The following is a 14,036-nucleotide window of genomic DNA, read 5'->3' on the forward strand; positions in this document are numbered from 1 at the left end:
CTTTAAATTTAAAAGTAAAATCCAGCTTCAAATGGGAGCAAACATACTTTGGAAAGTCAACATTAAGTTTATTTGTGTGCTAGCCAAAATAGGTCCCCGTATGCAATCTGTTCTAACTAAAGCCAGAAATAATTTCTGCCTAACTATGTGCGCAGGTCCTTTGCTGGGCCAGGGAGCGAGAGCCGTAAACTTGTGGCCCACACCCTTAAATACGTCTCCACAGCACCAGCCATGAAGGTACAGCACGCAGCCACTATAAACACAGTATTTCAGATCATCTGGAAGCAGCACAGCTCACTTGCCTCCCATACTCTTGCATGGGGGTCATGAATATCCTGGCATGTGCTAACGTATAAAATTCTCCACAGAGTGGTACATGACATCCAAATAAGTGAATTTTATTGCAAATAAGAAACAGTGGTATGAAATATATTCAATATATACACTAGAAATCTAGGAGGTATCATTTACAGACATTTTTGTGTTGTTACAGGCTCCAAAGATACATAAAACAGGTTGCTTTCATAGTCTTGATATGAAAAAGGCAAAAACATAGTATTTTTGCCTGAAACTCTCCTAATGGCAACACATAGATGCTGCAATTTAAGAATATCCCTTCTAAGTACTCTTCTGAAAAACTATAAATAGTCTGTAAAAAAAAGTGAATTTAACGTCTCTATTATTTTAATAAATAACAGTAATTCAACATTAGGTGTGGTTTTAAGGTTACAAATTTCAAAGACTATCAGGAAAAGAGAAAACTGAGGACAAAACCTTGCTTGAAACACGCATAATTTTTCGTGATAGAGCAAATATCCTCTTGCTAATAAACTGTTATCACCAGCAGACAGTGCATAAATCAGCATTGTTCAACTGTGAAGACTTCTGGATTATGTATCAGAGTTTTTAACAATTTGCCTACCTAGCTCAGCCAGTACAGAGTTAAGGAAAAATCTTCTTGTCAAATAATTCAGTTGAACCTGTTCCTGCTGCTACTGAAGCCAATAGGAGTGTTGCCCTAGAATTCAGTAAGAGCAGGACAGGATCCAAAGTTGTGGTGTGATCAGTTTTACTGTTTATATTAGTGCTATAACTATCACTCTCCAACTGGAGATGATGCTACTGATGGTAATGAGACTTATCAACACCAACTCCATTTGCAGTTTGGCCTTAATCCGAGGTGTCTACAGCAGTGAAGTAAATTACATTCAAGCAAATTAAGGAATCAATTCACTAATCAGATTTTAACTTTTATTCCCATCAAAAAGTTTCCATCAATGCAACTTTTGCTCTAATATGGTTCTAGAAATTTACTCACTAAAAATCATACATATATAGATACACACATTCATGGAAATTCTTCTTGAAAATGTTTACTTCCTTCTGGTTCCAGCCTGCCACATAGATTTAGAAGAAAGCTGATTCTAAATTGGCTCAAAATCATTGCCGTGACTCGACAGTGACACAGCATATAAAATGGGTTTGGACAGGAGGTAATATTCTATCACCACTCTCCAGTGTGCCCTGGTAAACTTCACCAGTTTTCCCTGGTTTCCCATGCCAGTTCCTGGCAGAGCGTTCTCTCTAGCTAAAAGGACATACAGTTTCCAAAACAAAGCTAGGTTTTTATGCCACATAATAAACTAACTTTTGAACTGTATGCAAATGACATTCAGATAAACTGTCATTAAATTGTGGACTAAACTCCCAGGACCATGTAAGTCACTGCTAAAAAGGATTTGCGTTCCAGCTAGCAACTGGCCTTGTGCATCTCGTCTCCAACACAGGACCATGGCTGCTCAGAGGACCGTGTAGCGCTTCATGCATCTGGACGGACTGTTCCCTTGACTAGACCAAGGCGTTTCTGTGCATGACTGTGGGATGGATCTGACTCTTGAACTTCTGCTGAAATGCCACACCCTGACTCCCATACAAAACACTTTTTTGGCTGGCTTTAAGGAATGCCAGGACAGACATCTTTGTATGTTTTGATGTGCATAAATCTTAGCTTGCCGCAGAATCTGGGTTTGCAATAACGAAACACATACTCTGTTCTTGCCTTACACAGAGAGTGAAGGATTATTTTTGATTGTGCTAAAAAATCTTAAGCGTAACAAAGTTACATATTTTATAGGACTCCTACTCACCTCCTCAGCACCACATGTATCTTCCTCTTTATTTCATTTCTTGGCAGGCCATCCTCTCCAGCTAAGAGGACATACTGTGTCTAAAACAAAACTGTCTTTGTACGCCACATAACAAACTAACTTCTGAATTTGTATGAAAATCACGGAGTTGACAGCTTAGGGTTTAAATGATGAATTTTTATAACATTATGTAATTATTGCCACAAAATGAAACATTCATTCTGGGTGAAATTCACAGAAACATTAAATCTGTTAACATGTATGTATACACTGAAAGCCTTGAGGACGTACAATGTTAGAGAACATCATATTCTGTTCAGCTCCAACTCCACCCCTTTGGCATTAATTGAAAAGGAAGGTGAGATCTTTCTTAGTAAGTAAACGAGGGATTCCCTATTGATTACGAAACAGTGAGGTGGTGAAAAACTGACATATTTGGCTCCGTGCCACCACACCGTGGCTTAGCAGCAGCCACCGGATGCAACACATGTTCTAGCACCACATATGACTCTCCTTCAGTACTGATGCACAAATAAGCATCTAGTTTGTAGTCTTTACGCTTTTTTTCTCTTGATTTCCACGTTTTTCACACTTGCTATTTAATTTGTGAATAAAAATCGTTCTGTGGTCATCATATAACTGTGTCTTACTGATTATGCATTCTCAAGACAGAACACATAAAAAGGCTTACAAATATATAAATAAAGTTCACTGCTTTCTAGGACTGTGTTTGAACTGCTTTTGCTGTTAAAAAAAAAAAACCAGAAAATGTCATCAAAATAAATGACTATTTAAGAAACAGTTAACTCTTCTGCACAGTCACTTTCTGCAACAAACTAGAAAGCTTTCCAATGAAGAGGATTTGTTTTCAAACAGTTCTCAAGACATGTCCTTAACCTGTCCAAGAGCCCATTTTTGTTTATCTGTGTTTGTTCAACCCGCTCCAGGAACAGTAAAGAGGGAAGCATTTTTCATGAGAATACCTGCTGAGGGGAACCATGGTCTGGTGATATCAAACATATATCAAACACTTCATCAGCACTTCTTAACAGCTGATTTCACCTCCCCTTCCCCAAAAGCCCATGCTTTCCAAGGTTTTCTACGCATAGTAAATGTCTCATTCGAAGGACAGACAGTGATTTTTTTGTGTATAATTATGCTAAAACCAAATCTGCGACTTTTGTTATTGAGTACTAAATATGCTAAATGCTTGGAGGATCTCAATCCAAGACTCTAGGAGGAAGTTCAAAATAGCCTGTTACAACATTTTCCTGTATGGATGTTAAGCTACAGTTTTACAACTAAGTCTGATGTCAAGCCGTACCTGTTTTTTAGCATCTTCAAATTCCACTGGATATCTCTAGGCTAAATAAATTCCTAGTATCAGTATTGGAGGAAGTCAGCATTACTTTATACTATGAACCTCAGAAACTTCCGTGAGAGGCGCAGGCTGCTAATACGGGCACAAAGGTTGGCCTCGGAGAAGTTCTCCAGGGACTGCAGGCGAGCGACAGTTTTGTGTATGATTATATAAGCTTCAAAAACTAACTACAGCACTGCTGGCAAAACCCACCTTCTGATAAGGACCAGAGCTCTTCAGCTCTCTTCAGTTCCACATTATTTTCCCTCTTATGTTCAACTGCTAGCAAGAGAGCATTTCTACAATAAATATTAATCATCATATAATGTTGATTTCATTGCCCTTAGTAATAATTTTACACTGATACAACAGTTTATATTTCCCAAGCACTTGAAAAACATTAATTACGATGTTAAATTACAGCATTTGTGAAAATGTATCAATTAAAGTCAATGACAAAATCCTCTAAAAAAACTGAAAAGCACATTAAGTGGAAGAGTCAGAAACACACGGAGACAACAGTTTCTTGTATGCTGAAGATGTTCTCTCCCTCTCGGACTGTTCAATTCCAAATGTCATGATTTAACAAAAAAGAAATGTGTGAGACTTGCAGTCACACTGCATAAAATAAGTTTACATAACTTGGAAATTTCTCTTTAGTAATCAAGCACTTTCTTAATTCCACGGAGTTGGACTGAATTCTCACTGACTATTAGCATTTCCCAAAAATATACTACACAGGTATCTATATACCTGCACAGATGCCTGAAATGTCACTGCAGATGTTACCTGAGCAGGCTTCAAAGGAATGTTACACAGGCCCATGTACAGTGTTCAATATTATTCTTGACTTCCAGCAGCCCCACAGTCCAATATGAAAGAATACAAGAATTTACAAAGAAGTTGCATAAAGTTACAATTCCTTAAATTCTCCTGTTATGCTACAAAGAAACCTGCTTAGTGTATGTGACTGACTGACTCACCAGTGATGTAAGATAGCTGTGATAGGTGAGATATGACCATATATTAATGTCAGAATATGGAAATATAATGCAACTGAAGTCTGCTTAACTTAACCAGGATAGCTAGACATTAATTCTATACCAAGATCATTTAATGTGAATTGCTGGAAGAACAAGCAGGAAGCCACATCAGGACCCCCAGATAGGAATACTTTGTACATATCCAAAAGACTATTAACTTGGAGGATCCTACAATCTGTCCTATTTTGCCAGCCGGGAAGCATAAACAAAAAGAGACACATAAAACCCCTTCAGGCAGAGAGAAAAGGGGAACGCCAGTTTTCAGGGTCTGCCTGGGGAAGAGCTAAGAGAGAAGCTCGGCAGAGAAATCTGAAGAAGCTGGACATACCGCACTAATGTCTAAGTGATACAGCATTTTCCCTTCTACAGACTGATATCCAGATCCTCCTCTCTTGTGCTTTTCCTCATATACATGAAAAAGCGAGTCCATTTTGTCCCCATGCACATGTGTGTAAATTACTGCATGCAACATGTAAAACACAACACATTTCACAATTACCAACTTATTCTGCCATCAAAGGGGAGAGCCATCAATGCAGTTACTCAAATACAGCTATCCCTCACATGACACCTGGACCAATAAAGCTATTTGCATTTATACTATTGAAACATCTAATAACATAGTAAGAATCAAGCTTGCCCCAAACGGCCCACCATCTAAACAGGAAGGAAAAGAAAAAAATTTGAGAGAGATCAAACCATTTGGACAAGCTGCACAGAAGGCGACAAAATCAGAAATAAAAAATTGGGTTTTTTACACTTAATGCCTTCACCTAGGTTATACTTCCTCACATTTAGATGATCTTCCTTTAAAGCCTGACACCATACTGTAAAGACAGAATTTGCTTTCAACAAAGCTATTTCATCTCAAACAGGGCCACTGCTTGGCTTGAAGCTATGCTACCGAATGGTCTTTAAATATGGAATGAGTTGCATGCCCTAACTAGAAATAGAAGCAGAAGAAATATAATGAAAGTGCGAAATATTCATCGGGGAAATGTGGAAAAGCTATCATAGCAGTTTCTTTAAATGGCTTTGTGAATTTTATTCTTAAAGATCAATGAAATTAGTTACTTAGTAAACTTAACAACGGGTATAAAAAGAGCCAGTAGAGAAATCAGAAACCCTCTTTTTAAAAAAATCATTTTACAAGGTTTTTTCGGTATTAATAACTTCCAAGGCCTTAGAATTTCTTCTGCTTTCCTTCTCATCGGTGCCCATTAGCACTAAATGCAGCAGAGTTGCCCGTGAACCATATTGCTAGGAGTTGATATAGATCCTCAAGTTTGTCCAAAGGTGCTAGCAAGGCCTATACACAAGGCATCCAAAATTCTTCAATTCAATGCATCGCCTGTGGCAAGGTAAAAGGTAGCAATGTGCTAAAAAGACAACTATATTGACACTCTGCTATTTGGGAATTAATCCGTTACAGCCCTGAAATCCTCATTTTTGCAGTTTCATGGATTTGGCTGTCAGAGCAAGGTGTTACTTTCACCTGGAGTAAGCAGGAAAAGAATGAGGAGGTAGCTGAAACTGAAGAGTCAGAGGAATATCACCCTACTAACAAAAAAAAAGGTTGCTGCCTTTATTTTATATAACACTTAAAGTTCAAATCTTTGCTACAATATTGTATCAACCTTTATAAAAGAAAAAGAGGATGTATGATTTCTGAAGCATGGGATCATTGACTTTGCTAACAGGAAAATACACAAATTTAGTTCGTGGTTTGGCATTTTTCAGTTAAAACTGCAAGAGAGAACATGCTTGAAAAGAATGGGAGCTAAAATGCTGAAAAAGATTAAGTCTCTGGTAAACTCAACTTAGTCACGAGGTCAGTTTAGGGGCATTCCCTGTAATTTGATCTTTCATTTCTCTCAGATAAACAAGCCTAATTACTTCTCTCCTTCAGGATAAATTGAAGGAATGATGGTACTTAATTTAAAGCTACTGCTTCATCTTAATAGTCCCTTGGTATGAAGAGACTTCAAAATTGTTAATATCTAGACTGTTAGTAAGCCAAAGGCTTCCCCCGACAGCAGCAATCATTGATTCTCTTGTCATATTTCAAAAGCCAAACCAGAGGTGACTAGTTTAAATCTGATACTCCCAGTGGAATAACCTCTTTCATCTATGCTATGATCTGTGTAGCTCTGCTATTACAAGCTACTCAAAGTAGCCTTTGTAAGTGAGAATGCTTTATAAATGCCAGGTTTAACTGAATCCTGAACTGACATAATTTGCTTTTCTAGTTATTGAGGTTTTTGCCTGTTTGATTAAAAGTACTATAAAGCATTTTCAAAAAATACAAAATATAGTATTGTCTGAACTATATGCAACACGCTCTAAGTAAAGGAATAGTAAAAAGTTTGCCTTATTTCCACAGTCTTCATGTCCTTCCCTTACATGAGCGCCTGCTCAATCTACCTATCAATCAGATATCTCTGAACACAGAAACAGCAGCTCTCATCTCTGATTTGGCAAAAATGTCAGCCTCTATTAAGGCTCATTAAGTTTCCACATCAGCATTTTTGTACTTTCTTCATTCTTGAAAAGAGCTCCCTGCAATAAAACTCTTCTTAAATTCTCCTTTGTCCACAAAAATTTGGTAGAAGGTGTATTGAGAGCATTCCTCTCATACTGAACAACGCTGTCTCCTTGTTTCCCCATGCCGCCCCTTCTGTATCATCACTTGCCTCTTGTCTTTTGCTTAAGTTGTAGGATCTTTGAGCAGAAACTATCTTACTGCTCTGTATCTGTGGAGTCCTGCACAGTAGTTAACACCTGTCTAAATAACACCGTGATCAAATCCTACTGCCTCTTGCAGATATTTAGAATTAAAGTACATTCTCTCTTCCAATTCTGCTATATTATTAGCGATTTTGTTGCAATATCTTATGGATAAATACCATCATTATTAAGTGAAAATTAATTTAACTGCATGTATTACAAATACAGCCACGCTGCAGGAAAGGATTCTCTCTTCTATTTGCTCAGAAGTCTGGATAAATGATCTTACACAGTTTTAGGAGCGCCCCACCTTGAGCTCGGCTGGCCAGGCAGCTCACTGCAAAGTTAATTAGGATATGTGCCTATAAAGGGCATCCTTTCCTCGGTGCACAAAAATGAGCTCAGCAAAATAAAGAAAACAACTCTGCTGCAAACACTTCGAAGTCAGATTCCACCTGCTCACAGATCAGGCAAGCTCTCTCATTTGGAAAGGATTATTTACAGGTGATATTTCAGTTTATGATTTAGTTTAAGTATTGTTCAAATAAGAGAATGCATAATCCCCTCAAACTAAGTAAACAAATCCTCAAAGTCTTGCTTAGCCTTTCCAAAACATAAATTTTAGGCAACAAAATGAATGGAATATTTCAGCCCAAATGGATAGGTTTTGAAAGTAATATAAACTTGAATTCGAACTAATGCAGCTTTAACCAGGTCCATGGTAACCTGCACACATTAACACTTTTATATGCACGTAAGCAATGCTAAATGAGGTATAAACTATCAATTTTTTAAAAATTAAATAATATTGTCTGAACTTTTTAAAAACTATGTCTCTGCAGTATTCTTCATAGACTTGTCAGAACTTACATGATTTATAAGTAATTGAGTAAACACCTTAAAACCTGATTTTGAACTAAGTTGTATAATTTGAGTGACTTACAAAACTATTCACTCATTTTCTTTGTATATATAATTAGGAATTTGAAGTCCCTAAGCAATGCCAGATAATTTAAATATGTATTGAAAACATACTAAGGTTATACCAGTGTTTGCGTGTCTTTTCTATTTATAGTTAAGTATAAAAGAGTCATATGCACTATCTGAAAAAAACAGCAGTGTTGATAAATCCCTGGTTGTGCGTACCAGAAGAATAGCTCTTGGTCTGGTTTGGCATTTAAAGTCTGACTCCTTTTCACACACCCCAAACCCCACACACATTCTACTGCTAATACTCAACACAAAAGGACTAATACCGGCTGATTAGAACATGCTTCAATAGCATAATTCTCTAAAGAGAATGAATATCCTATAAGTTAAATGATGACACTAGGTTATATGAAATCCTAATTAGCTCAGCAGAAAAGAAGAAAGACTTTAGAGATATGAAACTATCAAAACAGACCGCTCATAAAGGGGTATGATTTCCTCTTTGCCCTTCAATCACATTTTCGAAATAGCTTCCTAAACTAGCGTTTGCAGATACATCTGTTTCTGTACACAAAAAGGCTAATTCCACACTGAACTGCTTGCTCACCTGATGACGTAATGAATGCGTATCAGTCTCACAACCACCATGAATCAGGTTCTAGTTTTTAGCCTTCTTGCCATTTAGTCCTTGGAGTTCTAATCAGTGACAATGCTATGATACTACATTTAAATGGCTTTTCAACAAAGACCAAAGCTACTTTCCCCCCAGTGAAGTGAAGTGAACCTTCAGAAGACATTAATTCATGTTGTCCAGGGATTACTGTTTTATAATAGTGTCTGCTGTTTGCACCCTCTACCATTTCACAAAGTGCATTTCTTTCTTTTGAGCACACGACTGATGTGTGCGATTTCCTGTCCTTTGTAAGACATTGGTGCTGAGTCTGAAAAATGCTTTGGGTTGGATTGTGCCTGTAGCTCCAGAGGCAGGACAACACCGGCTGAATGGAACACTCCTCTCTTGTCTCCTTCATCTCTCCAGCTCTGCAGTCTGGGGAGTGAACTGAGACTGGAGTAGATGGGTAGAAGGACTACCTAACATGTACTTCGCAGCCCTGTGGAAGTTACCTGGAAATTACAATATCATTTGACTGTACTACCTATTCAAACTAGCTTTACAACAAGTACTAGGAAAAGAGCAAAACTCTTCTTCCACAAAGACCTGTTGGAGAAGTGAATTTACAGCTTTATTGTGAAAGATGATGTGCGTGTTGTTGAAGACTGTATAATGGACATGAAAAGAAATGTTAGAAATGTTGTGCAGAAATGGAGTCTAAACATTCACATGGACGCACTAGTCACCCGTCTTTGGGAGATAAAGCTTGTGAATTCAGTCTTGTGAATTGGACTGTCAATTCCCTGGCTGCACCTCTTTCTCCCTCTCAGCACAGCCGAGCTGTTCAAAATCACAGCACTTGCAGAATAGAAGCTGGACTTAATTCACATGTTTTGCCCTTGCAACAAAGAGTTTTAGAAGCAGCAGAAATTTTTCAAAGAAATGGTAACCTGAAGCCACTTCTATGACAATTGTTCTCACAGGGACTGCCAGCAACAAATTAGAGGAAGTCCAGGCAAAAGAAGGGGCACACAAGACTCTCTGGCCACAACTGATTCTGCTGCTTCTTTGTTTAATCATAATTCCAAGTGGCGGAAGTGGGTGTAGCAGGAAAAGCAAATAACAAGAAGCTGAATGATAGATTCGAGTCCTTTTTAATTTGGACTTGAAGTTTGACCATACTACCATGGAAAATGCTGTTGCACTTCCCATTAATTTTGATGCAAATTTTCCCAGCATACGGTTAGGAAAATTATTATTTTTATAATACAAATCAGGGATAGCTACAGCAGCCTTGCAATTTTTTGTTGTCATGGAATTCTGTTTTCTGTCTGTCAGAGAGGATAATTTTCTGTACAGTCACACCCTAAATTGAGGAGAAAGGAATGAAAAGGAACAGAAAGGAAAAGAAAGGAAAAGGGAAAAAAGGAAAGGGAAGAAAAATCGCCTACAGTTGCTATTATGTTTCTTTAGGTCCAGTGCTACAGCACAACTGCGAGATGACTAACAGGAAATATGCAATGAAGCAGTACCTGTATGCTTAAAGAATATTGCAGATGTTTTTAAAATCAAAGTATCAAAGAAAAAACCCTGCTCCTCTCTACATTCTTATCTACACAGCCAGTTAAGATACCATGTTATCAAAAAGCATTTCTACTCTGAGTTCAGGTAAGTCAGGATGATTCGAGTAATTCTGGAAAATGGATAAAGAACCAGAATCTTTCTGATGATGTCATTGACAATGCAAAATTCACGACTCGGTCTGCCTTCTCACTGGGCCTCAGTCAAACTATGTTCATGTTGGCGTAAATCAAAAATGACTCCACTGATACCAGCGGAATTAAACCAGTGTAAAACCACCATGAGATCTTCCATTGCTATATTCCTGTGTCATGAGTCAACATACTGTCACGACTGCACAATAATAATCACAAAGTAATTTGTATGCTCACTATTTAACTCTCAGAAAGAAAACACTTTCATCTACGCTGGGTCGGAAACCATCACGTGAATTCTCCCACGAGCTAGAGAGCATACGGCAGACCCGAGCTGAGGAGATGCTGCGCTCCTGTCCTCCGAGGTGTGGGACCCCACGGAGCACTGCTACGGAACAGGACTCTTCTGGTGGGCTCAGCAGAAAGAAAGCACCATGTAAAAATTAATGACTCTACTCTCGTTTGCATGTGACTCCCATGAATACCATGAGCACAATAAATGCAGCGTCATTTTTAAACAGAGGTGCTATACTGTGTCTCTGCAGAATCCTAAACCAAAATCTCTGGAAAATAAAATGCATTCTTTCAATATGAGAGAGCATGTACAGATTAATCAGCCTGGCTGAATTTTGAGGAGCTTTATGAGTGAAACAGGTCACTTTCCCTACGCAAGGGTGATGATGACACTGTGTTTGAAATTTAGCCCTAACAGAAGGTGCCAATGGAATTGTACCTGTATCAGCACTAACATAGGTGTAAGCTGCTTTCAGTCAGAGCATAACTTCATTTTAAATGGCATGTTACCTAATAATTGTGGAAATAAATCTCAGTGGAAAGTATATGAAAACCAAGCTACAATCACCACACACTTTTCCCCCAATATTCATGTTCTTCACTTGCTCTCATTTATAAATCAACGTACAAGGCAAATTAAGTTTAATTTGATCAGTGATACTCTCTCTATAAGCTTTGCATTGGAAAGCAGTGCATAGCAGTGAGAATCAGGGTGAGAACACTCTGAAAGAGAGCAGTGTAAAAAGAGAGATTGTTGCTACCATAGAGCAAACTGTAGAAAAAGCCACACAGAATAACAGTGAGTTCACACACTCCCAAAGCTGCTGATCAGTGCAACTGTCAAACCCAGCTTTTGTTCATGTAAACAGAGGAAGACTGTTCCTATAACAAACTTGCCCCAATGTGCCCTGCAGGGATTCATGTTGCAATTCTTTATCAATTCCTGTCAGGCATTATTCTGCCAGCTTGTAATCCTATAGTAGGAGAAGTCTTCATAAAGAAATGTTCAGGAAAGAAAAAGTGTAACAGCTCATCTTTCTTCATGCCATACATGCCAAAGCACTGAGAAAGCATTCTGCAGATATGTAAATGATAATATAGCAGAATCCGATTTTTTTTTTTTTAATTTGCTGACTGTAATATGTACAAGAGCCTTTCTGAAGGTGGTTGGAACAGCTTCTGGGTGACTTCTCAGTTACTGTGTGGCACTGCAGCAATAACCAAAAGAAGCTGGGAGCACTCTGGAGGAAGGTTTGAGGGACAGTCAGGATGGTTTTGAACAAAGACAGGGGCCCAAGATATGTAGGATAATTATACTTCTCATTTTCCCAAGAAGCATGTTTGTTATTTAGGTACTAAGGATCAACCTGCCATAGCAGATGCAACTACACACTAAAAAATGCACTTTTATTCTCTCATGTATTTCAATTGCTTGGAAAATAAACATTCCTGCTTTCACATGCACATGTGCATCCACACAGCTTTGCATTTATAAACACAGTCTGAGCCCACTCTGCTATGAGAAACACCACGTGGCCTGGGAGAAAGAGGATGAAAGAGAATTGTCAAAGTCAGCCCAACTCCAGCGAAAATTCTCTGCACCATTAACCTTACAGCAATGGCAGGTTATTTTTATATTAAGTTCATTGAAGGAATTAGAGTGAAAAGTATGCATTTCCTGTTCATACATTTAGAACATTTCAAGGCAGGATTTTTTCTCCTCCTCTTAAGGTCATTCAAGTACAGCATCTACCCAGAAAGGAATCTCAACTCTAGCTGTCCTAACCAAACCTTTACCAGAAATTCCAAAAGACAATTTGCACTGACAGCACTTACAGTGATATATTCCATTGCATTATATAGACACGTTTCCTTTGACAGAAGCAACGACCAAGATTTCTAACGCTATTCGTCTTCAAATGCATATCAAAACTTAAACCTCTAAAAACAACTATTTTGCTGGTCTTAGTCTATTACAGTATGTACAATGCAGAGAGACGACTAGCGAGAATATCCAAACACTGGAAACAAACTTTGCGCTAGACAAGTTGCAAGCTATAATTCTCCATATCCACCTTACACGTGTAGCAAGAGGTTTACGTGAATCAAGTAGTGTTTGACAACCCCATTTAGTCCTAAACATGTGCCATCATCTCATCCTGTAAATGTCAGCTGCAAAACTGTTCCTTCTCCCACCAGGCCCCGTGCAAAGAACTTGCTACTACGACTGCAGGAAACCTTGTACAGCATTTAACCTCAAGAGAATTTGGAGGAAGGGGCAAAGCAGCAATTTTACATTACTTACACAGGAAATGGAAAGCGAGTGTAGCAATTGGGCCTTTCCAAAAATGTTGGCCTATGGCAAAGTCACCAAAGCCTTCAGATTTTTAAGGTCCAGAAAGCCACATATGTCTGTGGAACTGTGTGGGATGTGGAAATATAAATGTGGGATTATGCCATGAAGAAAGAGGAGGAGGAGAGAAGCCCAACTAAATTTTCTGCTACTTCTGTACTGGGACACTTAATCTAACAATAAAAATGTTTGTGCATGATGGATGGATTAATTATTTCCAAATATGTGAACTGATACTTCTTACGCAGAATGAAAACAACTAAAGGAGGTCTAACGCTGTTGACTTTGTTCAATGAACTGGGAGGGTTAGATCCATCTCTTCCTTTCGTAACATCGAGTATTTGCTACTTTTTATGTAAGTGGAAAAGGCAGTTATATTAAAATACCATTCCCACCCAAGTTCAAGCCACAATACCTGAATGTTTGCCAATTTTTTTGGTGTATTGCTAGAAAATAGTACCGCACTGTTTTCCAGGATTGGTCTGCCACTCCTATGTACTTTTCTCTGTTCAAATATTTTCTCAGAACTTCTTTTGTTACAGTATTTTTACCTCCTTCAGAGTGGGGAAAGTTTATTCTGCAGACAAGTAACTCAGGCCATGTTCAACTGCACAATTTATTTCCCAAGTATAAATGCTGCTGCTATTGTTTGCAGTTGAAGACATAAATAATGCAAAAAAATGCTACTAAGTATGCAGAGAGTTTGATCCCTTATGCCCAAAAGACTTAAAATTTTCATAAATCAAAGCAAATATATTTTTGCAATCAGAGCTGTTGGAAAAGTAGTTCACTGTTTCCTTTAACCCAGGATTAGCTTGGCTATCTATTTTTATAAAAGGTCAGCAGGGAGAAGG

The sequence above is a fragment of the Platalea leucorodia genome, assembly GCF_965183815.1.
Source record: "Platalea leucorodia genome assembly, chromosome: 9".
Taxonomy (NCBI): Eukaryota; Metazoa; Chordata; class Aves; order Pelecaniformes; family Threskiornithidae; genus Platalea; species Platalea leucorodia.